This window comes from Acipenser ruthenus, chromosome 27, assembly GCF_902713425.1.
Source record: "Acipenser ruthenus chromosome 27, fAciRut3.2 maternal haplotype, whole genome shotgun sequence".
NCBI lineage: Eukaryota > Metazoa > Chordata > Actinopteri > Acipenseriformes > Acipenseridae > Acipenser > Acipenser ruthenus.
In genome coordinates, this window is record NC_081215.1 from 10,136,089 (window position 1) to 10,152,766 (window position 16,678).

Sequence of the window (16,678 nt, forward strand, 5' to 3'; positions counted from 1 at the left end):
AGTATACTTATTCCATTCACAGTCCCAATGTACTGGAGTCGTGTAACAGGTAACAATAACTAGAACACTAGCATCCATCAGACAGGACGCTTGTATAAGCAACACGATTTATACTCGCAGTCTGTGTGAAACAGTATTATCATAATCTCAACAATACAAAGAGTGCTAAACTTTGTTGTGCCGTTTTGTTTCCTTCTATTTCTCTTCAATGTTGTTGCTTAGGCTCCAGTGCTGCTTCTCTTCCTTCCGCGTCCAAATGGCCGCGGTCCAGTTCCAATGTGTTCCCCCCGTGTTCTCTCCCTTCCTGTTCTTTTAGTTCCACTTATATAGGGGAACTAATCTACTGGCACTGATGACTTGCACCTGACTACAATTAAGGTCCCAATCGCTTGTGACCGTGTCTATGATAAAATAATTAAAAGGATAAAACATACCCATAAACTCCTTATTGGGATCTCCCTTTGGTTACACAAATAAATAAAACACACAGTGTAAAAAATACAATAAATAGTGCAAATCAAACTACCAGTGAATACAACAATTAAAACTTGTGACAATCATTAACGCTAACCCTCTTCTTAAGAGGCTTAGCTGAGCCTATTTTACATACGACAAACGATCAGGGGCTCCCGAATCCCAGTCCCACACTGATCTCTCCCTGTATACCACTCTGATTGAAATCCAGTGCATATCTGCAAGAGGAGACAATGATCTATTCAGGGATACCAAGGTTTTTAGCGAGCAAGGGATCGGAGTGAGAAAAACTGGGGCATAAAAGCCCTGCCCCTAGTCCTTATACATTCTGGGTACCACTGCACTTGTGAGTTGACTTCATCAGTAAAATCTTTTGCATATATTTAAAGCGATGATTCACTATGCAGGGTTACCTAGATGTTTAGTAAGGAAGAGTCTGACTGGGATTCAGGGAACAATGGCAGTTTTAAGGTTGATGAAACCATCAGTTTGACCAGCAGTGTAAAAGGCAGGCAACCAATACTGAGCAGCTCCTGAACTCAGGAGAAAGCAGCTTTACACAGACTGATAAGCACAGTGTCTGAGTTATTGCAATAAGAACCACTGAGAATGACAGCAAACACCACACAAAGGGAACTATATGGATGCAGTACTGTAAAGAACAAACAGGTGGTGGAGAATAATCTTTTCTTTTTGTTCTAATAGCACATGTTGTGTGGTTTGACTGGGGGAGGTGAGATATACTTGTAGGGGAATTTACATGCCTTCTGGTCGTTTTATAATTTCCTAAATTGATCCATTTTGTTTCCACAGTCCAGCTGCGTCTCTGGGACAAAATGCCAGGGCTAATCAACAAGAACAAAAGGAGTGCATTGCCACTCAGTGTGTCTGAGATCACTTCCTGTGTCAGAGGGTACACCTTGGCGACAACAGCCTCCATGACATACAACAACACTGAGGACAACCCCATAGAAGGTAAGAGGAGCATTTGGTTATTTGCAGTCCTGCATAGAAAGCAGTGCTAATTGCTTCAAATGTCATTTTTATAGATTTTATTTTGAACAAGTTCTGTAAAGTATGGCGTATGAGAGGAAGAAACTGCGGTATGCTCAACTAGCCACTGAAGCGGAACAGCGAGGATGGAGAGTTCGGGTTTACCCAGTGGAAGTGGGTTGTCGAGGATTTGTGGCACACTCTACAACCCGGTTTCTCAGAGACGTCGGATTCAGTGGCCAAGAGTTGCGTCGCACAGTGAAGAACTTATCTGAAGCAGCAGAGAGGAGCAGCAACTGGCTGTGGTTGAGACGGAAAGATTCTGGCTGGGGACAGGTAAGTAAGCTGGGTTGAGTTGAGTGGGGGACGGAGGGGGGTGATGCTGGGACGCCAGAATCACCGTCGAGCCCTCTTGAGGTGTCGTGGGCTAGTCGACGAAACACTGAGGATGGAAGGTGCCCACTTGAAAACCCCAGAGATGTACCCTACTTAGCTCAATCCAGACGGTTGTCATGCTGATGCGCTGGGGAGGCCGCACTTTGGTTGATCCCCGGAGCCAGCATCGCAGCCGTTGTGTGTGCTGATGCGCCAGGGAGGCAAAATAAGCTGATCCCTGGAGCCAGCATTACACTTCAGCCATTAACACCAGACAGAAGGATATCTACATCATCATATGGAAGGAAACGTAAATGGAGGGAGACACATATGGATCACATTAGTTTACTGTAAAGCTACATCTTAGTTGGTGCTTATCTTGGCGAGAGCCGAGTTCAAATCAGCATGAAGTTTTAACATCTACTCTCGTGTAATGGAAATCGTAGTTAAAATCCCATTTATTATACAGGTCTTAAACATGCAGTTTTCAAAGAAACAAGTTTTAGCACACATTTTTATTTTAAAACGTGGTATCTGGTACCACACCCGGAAATCTCTGTTTGCAGCCATGCTTCTAGACTGTCTGGCACTTTCTGGCTCATTTCTTTGGAAAACGTGAATTTGTCCCCACCCCTTTACTGGCTTCTTTCCTGTCAATAACCAATCAGCTGCTTCCCCTATTGACTTACATGCTTTCCAGCAACCCAGTTAGTGTACGTCATTTTAAAAAGGCAATGAAAACAGAAACTTGCTTTAACCTGCAGTTATACAATCACTGTACTACTCGAAGGTGTTGAAATGTAAATGATTGTGTTACTGTAGCTACAATCACTATAATACTTGACAGTATTTAAATGGTTTTGGTGGCTCTGGGTTCTGTTGCTCCAGTGTTGAATTATTATCATTTGTATTTGAATCTCTCTCTTGCTTTGAGCTGAGCTGGAGATCCTCAGTCTCCACACTGAACATGCTTTCTCATTCTAGACTCTTATGACAATGTAACCTTTCCACTCTGCCAGCCCCACCCTCTATGACCTTTCAACTCTGACAGCCCCACCTACTCTGACCTTTCAACTCTGACAGCCCTGCCCACTCTCTGACCTTTCAACTCCAACAGCCCCGCCTACTCTCTCACCTTTCAACTCTGACAACCCTGCCCAATCTCTGACCTTTCAACTCTGACAGCCCTGCCCACTCTCTGACCTTTCAACTCTGACAGCCCTGCCCACTCTCTGACCTTTCAACTCTGACAGCCCCGCCTACTCTCTCACCTTTCAACTCTGCCAGCCCGCCTACTCTCTGATGGGGTTTCAATAAACCCCTTCTATTAGTCACATGTGAGCTATCATAGTAAACATCACCTGAGCTGCTTTTGCACTGGTATATGACCAATGTGAATAATGTTATATTAGCTATTTAGTAGACATGTTTTTATGTTCTATATATAAATGGTTAAGAACCATTTGAAATAAGAGCAGTTACTTAAAACGTGAATATGGATATTTATGACTAAAATCAAGTACAAGATACAGTGAATAGTTATAATTAAGAGCAGTAGTAGAATATGGCAAGGTATGGAGCAGTTCAGTACAAGTACAAGCTGATGCAAGTTCTGGAACAACAGGGTGTCATGCAGAGAGGGCGAGAGAGAAATAATAGTCTGGAGATAGGAGGAAGCAGACAGCGATAGGTGAGTACAAGAGTTTTGAATTGGAGCCAGTGGAGGGAGAGGTGCAGCAGTGTAGCATGGGAGAAACGAGGAAGGGAAAAGACAATGCGGTCAGGTTTTGGTTGAGCTGGAATGGACAGATATCAGAGGCACGGAGGCTGACCAGGAGGGAGTTGCAGTAACCAAGGCAGAACAGTACCAGTGCTTGAACTAGGAGCTGCATGGAGTAGTCTGTGAGGAAGGGGCGAATTCTTCGTATGTTGCTGAGGAAGAAGCGACAGGAGCGCACCAGGGTAGAGATGTGCTGAGAGTAGGAGAGGGAGGGGTCGAGGGTGACACCGAGGTTCTTGGTGGATGAGGAGGGAGAGAGGGTGGTGGATTCAAGAGGAATAGAGATAGAGAGATCAGAGGTGGAGGAGGAACGGGGGGGGGGAGATTTTAAGTTTAAGATGATGCGAGTGCATCCAGGAGGAGATAGAGATACATGAAGAGGGGGGAAAAGAGAGGACATCATCAGCAAAGAAATGATACGAGAAGCCATGGGAGGAGATGTGGGGGGAAAACAGGAGGGGTCCCAGGACTGAGTCTTGGGGGACACCTGTCAAAAGAGAGCAAGAGGCAGAGGGTGACCCACGCCAAGACACCCTGTACATGCGATCGGAGAGGTAGGCAAGAGCAGTGCTGGAGAGTCCCAGGCCAGCAAGGGAGGAAAGGAGAATAGAGTGGTCGACTGTGTCAAAGGCAGCAGAGAGGTCGAGGAGAATTTGGACAGAGGAGAGGGAGGCGGCACAGGCATAGAGTAGAGTTAGTGACTGAGAGAAGAGTAGTTTCAGTGGAGTGTGCTGGGCGAAAACCTGATTGGAGGGGGTTGAGCAGAGAGTGTGTTGACAAGAAATCAGACAGCTGGCGATGTACCGCTCGCTCAAGGGTTTTAGAGAGGAAAGGGAGAAGGGAGACAGGACGGTAGTTCTGGACAGATGAGGGATCCAGGAAAGGTTTTTTTAAGATGGGGGTGATGCAGGCCTGTTTGAAGGCAGAGGGGAAACAGCCAGAGAGCAGAGAGGTGTTGAGAAGAGAGGACATGAAAGGGAGTAGAGCAGGGGTGCAACAGCCTGGAAGAGGTGAGTGGGGAGGGGGTCCAGAGCACACGTGGTGGGCTCATGGCTGTGGAGCAGGAAGCAAAGATCACAGTAAGAGTTATTTACTAAAAAATGCTTTTAAGCAAATAAAAAGTAAGAAGATTTTGCTGTACAACATCAGTGGTCATGTTTTTTTTAGTGGGTGACCAGTCCCAAATCTACAAATATCAACAAATCAAGTGAGGTATGCATGGATGGTTAGTTTGCAATTGCTAAGAACTGTTTTATGACTTTTTGGATACATTCTTTAGTGTACAAAGTGCCTTATATTGGTCGGCACCTTTTTTTATAAAAAGCTTTGATGTGCACAAATGCATTCATGATTTTATATATATATATATATATATATATATATATATATATATATATATATATATATATATATGTATGTATATATGTATATATATATATATATATATATATATATATATATAGTGGCAGAGAAGACGGAAGACGGGTTACAGGGACTACATTTCCCAGAATGCCATGGGACTAAAGGAAAAGTGAAGCACCTGAGGCTGATTAAGCCCTGACAAAGCAGGGGAAGCCCTGCAGTTAGGGCTGCTGATGGAGAAGCAACCATACGCAGCCAGACTGAAGAAGCACAAGCTGCTGCTGAAGAGGCCTGTGTGGGTGAAATAGGTATCGTAAGTGTTTTTGCTTGCTGGTAAACAGCTTAGCCGTCCAGCACGGTAGTTAGGGACGGAGAAAGTTTTAGTTATTGCTCCGAAGTGGAGTTAGGTTTTTGTTTTGTTTCTTTGTTTGTGTTTAATAAAAGTGCGCAACTGCACTTAAACTACTGTTCTGTGTCTGACTCTGTGTGTGTAGGGTGAAAAGTGAGCCTCAGCCGTAAGGCTACATTTACAGGCTTAATCATTATAATCAATCAATCAATCATCTATCTATCTATCTATCTATCTATCTATCTATCTATCTATCTATCTATCTATTTTTTCTGTCTGTTGGTGCATGCTGGGAGTGTGAGGGGTGTGTGCTGCTGCAGGAGGGGTTGTGGAGAGAGTAGGTGAGTGATTGCCTTTTGTGCTATGTGTTTTTTCTTTTTTTGGGATATAAGTGTTATTTAGGTTCATTTATTTTGGGTGTTTTCAAAAATTTAGCTGACTTTGTCAGCTTGAATAGGCCAGTATGGCCAGTTCCGGGGGGAGGGAAGCTCCCACAAACTTTTCTTTTGAAAAGTTAAGTCACCGTCATGGAGTAAAAATCATAACGGAGGGGTTTGTGTCATTGGAGCAATGTGTTTTGGCGTTAGGTGAAGTTGTCGGATGCGAGAATATCAAATCTGCATCTCGAATGAATGGTTCAATTGTTGCTTTTCTGAATGAAATCAATCTCGTTACTAAAGCTGTTGAGAAGGGAATTGTGGTAAATGAGACATTTATTACTGTGTTACCTCTGGTTTTACCATCCAGAAAAGTAGTCCTTTCAAATGTTCCCCCTTTTCTAAAGAATGACGTGTTAGAGAATGCACTCTCTAGACACAGGAAAATTGTTTCGAGTCCGAAGAGAATCCCCTTGGGGTGTAAATCTCCGAAGCTGAAACACATTGTTTCTTTCCGCAGACAAGTTAACATGATTTTAAATGACATGAGTCAGGAGTTAAACGTAGCCCTTAAATTTAAAATAGAGGAGAATAGTTATATTATCTTTGCGACTACAGACGTCATGAGGTGTTTTGGTTGTGGGAAAGAGGGGCATGTTGTTAAAAACTGTCCCGAAAATGAGGCTAGCACGGCGGAACAGGACAGGGGGAAAAAGAGTGAGCATAAAGAAACAGAGAGGAGAGAGAAGGGGAAAGAAATTGGGAACGGCTCTAATAATTCTGCAGATGCAGGTAACGAAAGTAGCCAACAGACAGAAACTCATGGGGATGAGAGACTGGATCAAGAAGCTAGTACTGAGGTGAACGTAGGAGAGCTGGAAGTGACTGGAAAACAGAGCAGAGAGAAGGCAACAACTAGCGCTGAAAAACCGTCAGCTCTTACTGCAGGCAGCGCTGTGGAAGCAACAAATAGCGTTGAAAAACCGTCAGCTCTTGCTGCAGGCAGCGCTGTGGAAGTAACAAATAGCGTTGAAAAACCGTCAGCTCTTGATGTAGACAGCACTGTGGAAGCAGGTTGCAGTAAAAAAATACAGAATACGTCTGAGTCTGTAGAGCTCAAACAAACTGAGAGTATTGTTAAATCTGTAGAGGTCAAACAAACAGAGAGTGTGGTTGAGGCAGTAGAGTTAAATCCAACAGCAGGTGAAGAAAATAAAATAAATTCATTATAAAAAAAATTGATGAGAAGAGCTCAGAGATAGACGAGGAAGAGGAGGCTAGTCTGACTGACTGTTCCCAAACATCAGACTCGGCTCTCTCTGGAACTGGCTACAGTGTCAGTAACATAAAAAATTTTTTGGAAATCACGAAGGGTAGAAGAGGGATCAATATTGAGGACCATTGGGTTGGTGACTGGAAGGGGGACGTGTTTCTTAGTCACAGCTCCAATGTAAGCGCTGGGGTGGCCGTGCTGTTTTCAAAAGGTTTTATTCAGTCTCCCCCTGTTGTTACTGAAGTGGTGAAAGGGAGATTGTTAAAAGTTGACATAAAGATAGGGGAAAACATGTTTGTTTTTATAAACATATATGCCCCAAATGATGGACGAGAGTGGGTCCGGCTTTTTATGATGTTAGATCAAGTTTTAAATGGCTGCAGTGGCAGAGATAGGGTTGTTTTAGCTGGTGATTTTAATTGCACAGTTAACCACTTGGAGGACCGTAATCATCCTGAGCCACACCTTCAGTCAGCTTCAGAACTTAATTTGATTTTAAAAAAGCATGACTTGACTGATGTGTGGAAACAATTTAACAATTCAATGAGACAGTATACATGGGTCAAATACTGCAATAATAATGTTTCCTTAGCCAGGTTAGATCGCTTTTATATTTTTAAACAGCATTTTAATCTGGTCACCAAGTGTTTTATTTCTCCAACTGGGTTATCCGATCATTCTCTTTTAACTTTAAGTGTTATGGTTCCCTTGCAAAAGCCAGGAAAGTCTTACTGGCATTTTAACACTCAGCTTTTAAAAGATACCCATTTTAAAGAATGTATGAGTTTTCTATGGGAAAGGTGGAGAGAGCAGAAGACTGCTTTTACTTCCCTGGCTGAGTGGTGGGATGTGGGGAAGGTGCAGATCAGATTGTTCTCTCAGCAGTACACTATTAATGTCACAAAGAGGATGACTACGGCTCTGGAAAAGCTGGAGAGGGATATGTTAGAGCTTCAGGGAGCTCGACAGTTCAATCCCAATAGTAGGTCGATTCAAGACCTCAAGAACAAAAAACAGCAGATGGCTGAATTGCTGAATGTCAAAATGCAGGGGGCGCTGGTGAGGTCCCGAATGCAGCATATAGCTGAGATCGATGCACCCACACAGTTTTTTTTGGATTGGAAAATAAGAGAGCAGAGCGGAAAGTCATTCACTGTTTAAAAACTTCGACAGGGGAAGAGCTAAGGGAGCCTGGGGAGATTCGGCGACACGCTGTGAAATTCTATTCGGAACTGTTCACAATGGAGGTTGGGGAACAGGCTGAAGCGACACAGCGGTTCCTGGAGGCTCTGCCAAGGCTCGCTGTAGAGGAAAAGAAAGCACTTGAGTTTCCCCTAACGTTGCAAGAGCTCTCTGATGCCCTCCAGGGGCTAAAAGGGGGAAAAACTCCAGGAATGGATGGGCTGCCTGTTGAATTTTTTAAAACTTTTTGGACATTATTGAAGGATGTTCTAAATGAATGCACGGAGAAAGGAGTGCTGCCTATGAGCTGCAGGAGGGCAGTGATAACACTATTACCCAAAAAAGGGGATTTATGTAGTATAAAGAACTGGAGACCTGTGTCCTTGTTATGCACAGATTACAAAATAATGTCCAAAGCCCTGGCCAGCAGACTAAGCACTGTTTTGGGTCTTGTTATACACCCTGACCAAACCTACTGTGTGCCCAACTGATGCATCTTTGACAACATTTTTTTAATTCAAGACATATTGGCTGCCTCTAAGCTCTTTAGTTTCCCTGCTGGGCTTATCTCTCTTGATCAAGAAAACAGAGCAGAGAGAAGGCAACAACTAGCGCTGAAAAACCGTCAGCTCTTACTGCAGGCAGCGCTGTGGAAGTAACAAATAGCGTTGAAAAACCGTCAGCTCTTACTGCAGGCAGCGCTGTGGAAGCAACAAATAGCGTTGAAAAACCGTCAGCTCTTGCTGCAGGCAGCGCTGTGGAAGTAACAAATAGCGTTGAAAAACCGTCAGCTCTTGATGTAGACAGCACTGTGGAAGCAGGTTGCAGTAAAAAAATACAGAATACGTCTGAGTCTGTAGAGCTCAAACAAACTGAGAGTATTGTTAAATCTGTAGAGGTCAAACAAACAGAGAGTGTGGTTGAGGCAGTAGAGTTAAATCCAACAGCAGGTGAAGAAAATAAAATAAATTCAGTATAAAAAAAATTGATGTAGAAACGGTAGGGGAAAAGTTTAAGTTCAAAACTCCGAAAAAGAAATGACAGAGGAAACAGGAAGATGATGAGACTGCAAAGAAAAGAGCTAATGTTACTGAGGAAAGTGAAGCGGAGCCTGGGAAGAGTAAAACAACAGTGTCGTGGAGTGTTAGAGTTGCCAGCAAAACTCCCGAAGAGAGCTCAGAGATAGACGAGGAAGAGGAGGTAAGTCTGACTGACTGTTCCCAAACATCAGACTCGGCTCTCTCTGGAACTGGCTACAGTGTCAGTAACATAAAAAAATTTTTGGAAATCACGAAGGGTAGAGGAGGGATCAATATTGAGGACCATTGGGTTGGTGACTGGAAGGGGGACGTGTTTCTTAGTCACAGCTCCAATGTAAGCGCTGGGGTGGCCGTGCTGTTTTCAAAAGGTTTTATTCAGTCTCCCCCTGTTGTTACTGAAGTGGTGAAAGGGAGATTGTTAAAAGTTGACATAAAGATAGGGGAAAACATGTTTGTTTTTATAAACATATATGCCCCGAATGATGGACGAGAGTGGGTCCGGCTTTTTATGACGTTAGATCAAGTTTTAAATGGCTGCAGTGGCAGAGATAGGGTTGTTTTAGCTGGTGATTTTAATTGCACAGTTAACCACTTGGAGGACCGTAATCATCCTGAGCCACACCTTCAGTCAGCTTCAGAACTTAATTTGATTTTAAAAAAGCATGACTTGACTGATGTGTGGAAACAATTTAACAATTCAATGAGACAGTATACATGGGTCAAATACTGCAATAATAATGTTTCCTTAGCCAGGTTAGATCGCTTTTATATTTTTAAACAGCATTTTAATCTGGTCACCAAGTGTTTTATTTCTCCAACTGGGTTATCCGATCATTCTCTTTTAACTTTAAGTGTTATGGTTCCCTTGCAAAAGCCAGGAAAGTCTTACTGGCATTTTAACACTCAGCTTTTAAAAGATACCCATTTTAAAGAATGTATGAGTTTTCTATGGGAAAGGTGGAGAGAGCAGAAGACTGCTTTTACTTCCCTGGCTGAGTGGTGGGATGTGGGGAAGGTGCAGATCAGATTGTTCTCTCAGCAGTACACTATTAATGTCACAAAGAGGATGACTACGGCTCTGGAAGAGCTGGAGAGGGATATGTTAGAGCTTCAGGGAGCTTGACAGTTCAATCCCAATAGTAGGTCGATTCAAGACCTCAAGAACAAAAAACAGCAGATGGCTGAATTGCTGAATGTCAAAATGCAGGGGGCGCTGATGAGGTCCCGAATGCAGCATATAGCTGAGATCGATGCACCCACACAGTTTTTTTTGGATTGGAAAATAAGAGAGCAGAGTGGAAAGTCATTCACTGTTTAAAAACTTTGACAGGGGAAGAGCTAAGGGAGCCTGGGGAGATTCGGCGACACGCTGTGAAATTCTATTCGGAACTGTTCACAATGGAGGTTGGGGAACAGGCTGAAGCGACACAGCGGTTCCTGGAGGCTCTGCCAAGGCTCGCTGTAGAGGAAAAGAAAGCACTTGAGTTTCCCCTAACGTTGCAAGAGCTCTCTGATGCCCTCCAGGGGCTAAAAGGGTGAAAAACTCCAGGAATGGATGAGCTGCCTGTTGAATTTTTTAAAACTTTTTGGACATTATTGAAGGATGTTCTAAATGAATGCACGGAGAAAGGAGTGCTGCCTATGAGCTGCAGGAGTGCAGTGATAATACTATTACCCAAGAAAGGGGATTTATGTAGTATAAAGAACTGGAGACCTGTGTCCTTGTTATGCACAGATTACAAAATAATGTCCAAAGCCCTGGCCAGAAGACTAAGCACTGTTTTGGGTCTTGTTATACACCCTGACCAAACCTACTGTGTGACCAACTGATGCATCTTTGACAACATTTTTTTAATTCAAGACATATTGGCTGCCTCTAAGCTCTTTAGTTTCCCTGCTGGGATTATCTCTCTTGATCAAGAAAAAGCCTTTGACAGAGTTGACCACAGTTATTTATGGAAGGTATTTGAAGCCTTCGGATTTGGCCCGAGATTTATATCTCAAATACAGTCCCTATACTGTGACATTTTTAGTTTGCTGAAGATCAATGGGGAGCTGAGTGCACCTTTCCCAGTCCGCCAGGGTATAAGACAAGGTTGTCCTCTCTCAGGAATGATGTATTCTCTTTCTATTGAGCCGCTTATCAATAGACTTAGACAGGTTTTAACAGGACTCACTATCCCAGGTAGCCCAGCTCAACCAATTAAGGTCTCCGCTTATGCAGATGATGTTTCTGTTTTTATTCAGAGTCAAGCTGATGTTGACAAATTGTATGAAAGTCAGAAATGTTTTGAAGCAATTTCTTCAGCCAAAATAAACTGGCAAAAAAGTGAAGGGTTGTTAATAGGGGATTGGAAGGGATGTGGGATCCCAGTTCTGCCAGGTGGCTTGCAGTGGAGTCAAGAGGAGATAAAGTATTTGGGAGTATACTTAGGGAATGAGAGGGCAGTCAGGAAGAACTGGGAGGGGTGTTTGGAGAAAGTAAAAGGGCGCCTGCAGAAATGGCGTTGGATTTTGCAAAAGATCTCTTACTTAATTGTAAATAATTTAGCTGCTTCTATGCTCTGGCATAGGCTTATATGTATGGAACCTCCGAAAGATCTTTTAAAAGAGAACTTTTTTCACATTTTGTTGTGTCAGTGCCTTAGAGTTTCATGCATTTAAATGAGGATTTTTTCCACTTATCTACACACCATACTCCACACTGTTAAGGGGAAAAAAGTTTTTATTGAGAAAAAGATTATATATTAAAAATGCTAAACTGAAAGATCATAATTGGATAAGTCTCCACCCCCCTGAGTTAATACTTGATGGAAGCACCTTTGGCAGTAATTACAGCTGTGAGTCTGTTGGGATAGGTCTCTACCAACTTTGCACACCTAGATTTTGCAAAACTGTTCAAGCTCTGTCAAGTTCCATGGGGAGGGTTGATGTACAGCAGTCTTCAAGTCATGCCACAAATTTTCGATTGGATTTAGGTCGGTGCTCTGACTGGGTCACTCAAGGACATTTACCTTTTTGTTCCTTAGCCACTCCAGTGTAGCTTTGGCTGTGTGCTTTGGTTCATTGTCATGCTGAAAGGTGAACTTCCGTCCCAGTTTCAGCTTTCTTGCAGAGGGCAGCAGGTTTTCTTCAAGGACTTCTCTGTACTTTGCTCCATTCATTTTCCCTTCTATTGACAAGTGCCCCAGTCCCTGCCGATGAGAAACATCCCCATAACACGATGCTGCCACCACCATGCTTCACAGTAGGTATGGTGTTCTTTGGGTGATGCGCTGTGTTGGGTTTGCGCCAAACATAATGCTTTACATTTAGGCCAAAAAGTTCCATTTTAGTTTTGTCAGACCACAAAACTTTTTGCCACATGGCTACAGAATCTCCTGAGTGTTTTTTTGCATACTTCAAATGGGATTCAAGGTGGGCTTTTCTTGAGTAATGGCTTCCTTCTTGCCACTCTACCATACAGGCTAGATTTGTGGAGTGCTTGGGATATTGTTGTCACATGCACACTTTGACCATTCTTGGCCATAAAAGCCTGTAGCTCTTGCAAAATTGCCATTTGCCTCTTGGTAGCCTCTCTGATCAGTCTCCTTCTTGCTCGGTCATCCAGTTTGGAGGGACGGCCTGATCTAGGCAGGGTCTTGGTGGTGCCATACACCTTCCACTTCTTAATAATCGTCTTGACCATGCTCCAAGGGATATTCAAGGCTTTTGGTAGTTTTTTATACCCATCCCCTGATCTGTGCCTTTCAACAGCTTTGTCCCAGAGTTCTTTTGAAAGCGCCTTGGTGCTCATGGTTGAGTCTTTGCTTTGAAATGCACTACCCAGCAGAGGGAACCTACAGGAACTGCTGAATTTATCCTGAAATCATGTGAATCACTACAATTTAACACAGGTGGAGGCCACTTAACTTGGTGTGTGATTTTCAAGGCGATTGGTTACACCTGAGCTAATTTAGGATTGCTATTACAAGGGGGTGGACACTTATCCAACCAAGCTATTTCAGTTTTTATTTTTAATAAATTTTCTACAAATTTCTAGAATATTTTTTTCACTTGGAAGTTGTGGGGTAGGATGTGTAGATAAATGAATATATATATATATATATATATATATATATATATATATATATATATATATATATATATATATATATATATATATATATATTAATGCATTTTAATTCCAGGCTATAAGGCAACAAAGGGGGGTGTAGACTTTCTATAGGCACTGTATCTATCTATATTTGCAAAAAAACTTTGTTAGGGTTGATATTAAAACAACAAAAGTAGGGGAATTCCCTCCCGCAACACAAGCAACTACAGACAGCCATCATCAGTTAAGATGAACATAAAACTCTCTGCATATAGCACAAGAGACATCCATCTGCACTGCATAAGGATGGAATACAGAACATACTAGTATTACAGCACAACGTATACAGCCCAACTGTGACAGGGAGGCCATCCCTCCCATTAAACTGTATTCTGTTGCTCATCCAGTATGACACTGAAAAGCTCTTGATTGATCCGTGTTGTTGGTGCTGCCCTCTCAAACTGACATGTAAACATAGTTTCATAACAGTGTAAAAATCAGATGTTTGTATTCGCTAGAAATTACAAAAATACCTTACACTTATTTACCGCCTCACCTGAAGTGGTGAGACAGTTTCAAAAATGGCAAATCAAAAAGAGCTCTGTGTGATATGTGAGTTGAATATATATTTAAAAAACACAGGATCAACACAACAGCTCTTGAGCCTCTATTTAAAGGTTTTATAAAGCAAAAAGTAAAATAAACAAATCCCCTGGGCCGGATGAGATCCTCCCAATAGTACTCACAGAAATGAAAGAAGTTATTTACAAACCGCTAACCAAGATCATGCAACAGTCTCTTGACACAGGGGTTATACCGACAGACTGGAAAATTGCAAACGCAATACTGATCCATGATACTGGTAACAGTATCATGGGAGATAGACAGTCAGCATGGTTTTAGGAAAGGGAGATCGTGTCTAACTAACCTGCTTGATTTTTTTGAGGATGCAACATCAACAATAGATAATTGCAAAGCATACGACATGGTTTATTTAGATTTCCAGAAAGCTTTAGACGAAGTCCCGCATATAAGATTAATTCTCAAACTGAACGCAGTAGGGATTCAAGGAAATGCATGCACAGGGATTAGGGAATGGTTAACATGTAGAAAACAGAAAGTACTGATTAGAGGAGAAACCTCAAAATGGAGCAAGGTAACCAGTGATGTACCACAGGGATCAGTATTAGGTCCTCTGCTATTCCTAATCTACATTAATGATTTAGATTCTGGTATAGTAAGCAAACTTGTTAAATTTGCAGACGACACAAAAATAGGAGGAGTGGCAAACACTGTTGCAGCAGCAAAGGTCATTCAAAATGATCTAGACAGCATTCAGAACTGGGCAGACACATGGCAAATGTCATTTAATAGAGAAAAGTGTAAAGTACTGCACGCAGGCAATAAAAATGAGCATTATAAATATGATATGGGAGATACTGAAATTGAAGAAGGAATCTATGAAAAAGACCTAGGAGTTTATGTTGACTCAGAAATGTCTTCATCTAGACAATGTGGGGAAGATATAAAAAAGCCCAACAAGATGCTCGGATATATTGTGAGAAGTGTTGAATTTAAATCAAGGGAAGTAATGTTAAAACTTTACAATGCATTAATTAGTAAGACCTCACCTAGAATATTGTGTTCAGTTCTGGTCACCTTGTTACAAAAAGGATATTGCTGCTCTAGAAAGAGTGCAAAGAAGAGCAACCAGAATTATCCCGGGTTTAAAAGGCATGTCGTATGCAGACAGGCTTAAAGAATTGAATCTATTCAGTCTTGAAAGCGGCGATCTGATTCAACATTCAAAATCCTAAAAGGTATAGACAATGTCAACCCAGGGGACTTTTTTGACCTGAAAAAAGAAACTAGGACCAGGGGTCACAAATGGAGATTAGATAAAGGGGCATTCAGAACAGAAAATAGGAGGCACTTTTTTACACAGAGAATTGTGAGGGTCTGGAACCAACTCCCCAGTAATGTTGTTGAAGCTGACACCCTGGGATCCTTCAAGAAGCTGCTTGATTAGATTCTGGGATCAATAAGATACTAACAACCAAACGAGCAAGATGGTCCGAATGGCCTCCTCTCGTTTGTAAACTTTCTTATGTTCTTATGTTCTTAATATCAGTTTAATAAGTTAAATAAATGGCCAGACATTACAAATGTCATTTATTATGATAAGAAATACTGAACCGGTGTGTTGTTCCCCTACACTGTCATGGTGGCAGTACTGGGGTTGCAGATCAGCAAGTAACACTTGAGCCCTGTGCGGCCAGCTTGCTGGAGCTGTGTGTGATATCATGCAGCTGGCTGCGTCAAACGCTCGGCTGCACAGATCACCGTGATTAAAACAGGTCTGCAAGGATCTTTGTGATTATAACACATCTGCATAGATTTGCAAGGATCTTTGTGATTAAAACACATCTGCACAGATCTGCGAGGATCTTTGATTAAAACACATCTGCACAGATCTGCAAGGATCTCCATGATTAAAACACATCTGCACAGATTTGCAAGGATCTCCATGATTAAAATGCCTGCACCTCTGTCTACAGAGTAAATGGGTCTGGGAGAGTTGAGTGGTCACACTGTGAAGGTTTCTATCATTATCTCTCCGACAGGTAAAGACAGAAACAGAGAGAACTCAATATTGAATCAACGGAACACAGAACCGCTCAACAGAATTGCAAACATTGTAAAATAAATAACATTACATTTGAAGCTCCTTACTCTTTAAACAGGCGGCTTTATGAATGTCAAACTGTATTTCACATTAAAAATGTTCTTTAGAAAATGCCAGATCTTTGTGAATAGGGCCCACTCATACAGTATGTGAGGCAGTTTCATATTAGACTTGCATCATTCTGGGTACAGTGCTGTTCACGTCCATTCTGTCTGCACACATTCTCATTATTTATAGGATCCAAGACTCAACTGCAGAGCTACATTTCAATTAAGATTGTTGGCGCCCACCACCCAGTACAGGCATTAAGCTATTCATTACTGACAGAATATTCCTATCCTAACACCAGCTTATAAATAATACATTTATTAGAGCAGAATATAAACTGGCTGATTTAGGGGAAATCTAGAAAGATTTGAAATATGATGTGGCTGGGTGAAAGCCCTGCTGAATTGAGTGTGTGGGGGGGGGGGGGTTCAATTTCTCCTCGTCAAAACATGTGGGAATGTAGCTGGAGCCGACAATTGAATGAATAGTTAATTAGGCTCCACCCACAGATGTATAAGGTGTTCACGGGTGTTAGTGAGGATTAGAGAATTAATGCTGGTGAAAGAGGTGGAGGTCCGTGTTGCGGGTTCTGTGCTGTGCTGTCCCGTCTAATGTTTATATTTGTGAGTTTTTGTAAACCCTT